This window comes from Myotis davidii, unplaced genomic scaffold (assembly GCF_000327345.1).
Source record: "Myotis davidii unplaced genomic scaffold, ASM32734v1 scaffold164, whole genome shotgun sequence".
Lineage (NCBI taxonomy): Eukaryota > Metazoa > Chordata > Mammalia > Chiroptera > Vespertilionidae > Myotis > Myotis davidii.
Window position 1 is genome coordinate 1,562,992 of NW_006296417.1, and position 1,283 is coordinate 1,564,274.

The window sequence follows — 1,283 nt, forward strand, 5'->3', positions numbered from 1 at the left end:
GCATGCCAGCTGCTCTTCCCAGGGGGTCCGGGCTGAATGTTGGAGAGCATCTCCAGGAAGGCCTGCGGAGATGGTGCCTCCACATTCTGGAAGGTGTTCTGGACTCTGCTGTACAGGATGAAGAATTTCATCGCCAGACAGAGGAACCCGAAGCGGTTCTCATCGAACAGGATGAAGACTCCAGGGAAGCGCCTGGGGTAGGTGGAGCCAGGTAAGGTGACAGTGACAGTGTCCACGCCATAGAAACACATCCTGCAGGTTCGGGGGTAGTTCTGGTCCCTTGAGCGCACGCCCGCAGGCAGAACAAACGGGACAGGCTGCTCCTCCGAAGCTGCGGCCCCGGACTCCCCGAGGCTGGGCTGGGCAGGGCTGTGCCAGCCATGGCCCTCGCTTTCCTCAGTCCCCTCTTCTTGCTGCTGCTGCTGCTGCTCCCGGATCACCTGCTGGTCAATCTCCTGGACCACGCGGGAGAGCTCGTAGAAGTTGCGGAAGAACTCGCCATCTGGCAGCTGGAGGCGGCGCCTGAGGTGGATGGCTAACGTCCACATGGAGTCTCCCGTGATCTTCGTGACCCTGGCCTGCTTCGCATGGAAGCTGAGCATGACGATCGTTCGGCCGTGGGCATCGGAGTTGCCTTGGAAGAGGCCTGGCCTGATGAGGTCGTCCGGGCGGCTCGGCGGGAGGTAGAGGCGGCGGTAGGTCAGGCAGTCACCTGGCTGTCTGACCTCCTGCACCAGCACCCGCCCCCATTCGTCCCAGCGCCGCGTTGGTGAGGCCTTTCGGTGGTCCGTCTTGATGCTGAACCTGTCCTTCTGAATCTGCAGGTGGCGGCGGTGGGGCCGGCGGTGGCGGCCTTCCATGCACTCCACCGCGGCGGATTTCCGCTCGGTCAGGCGAATTCTGAACGCGGGCCTGGATTGCATTGGGCCATCCCCCTGGGGGTTGCGGGAAGGCCTGCACGTCCAACCAGTGATGCACAAGCCGTCCACCGCGACATTCAGCAGGCTTCGATAGCCATGATCCAGCTGCCACAAACCCAGAATGTGTCTGTGTGGGTGGAGCAGCTTCGTATAGACTTCTCGATAAGACATACCACTGATCGTCTCCAGGTTCGGCAAGGTTTCACGAACGCCAAACTCCTCCCGGCAGCGCCGTCCCCAGATGCTGTCGGTGTGCAGGATGCGGTGGAATTTGGTGCAGGCCAGGGCCAGGCTAGGCAGGTCGGTGCCGGGGAGCGAGGCGAAGATCTCCACCAGCAGCTCCAGCGGCAGATCCTGCAGCGA

The 1,283-nt window shown here is 62.4% G+C and overlaps 1 pseudogene; it reads right to left on the reverse strand.

Moving 5' to 3' along the window:
• The window catches only part of LOC102769920, a 14,380-nt pseudogene that overhangs the window by 12,697 nt on the left and 400 nt on the right, over positions 1-1,283 (reverse strand).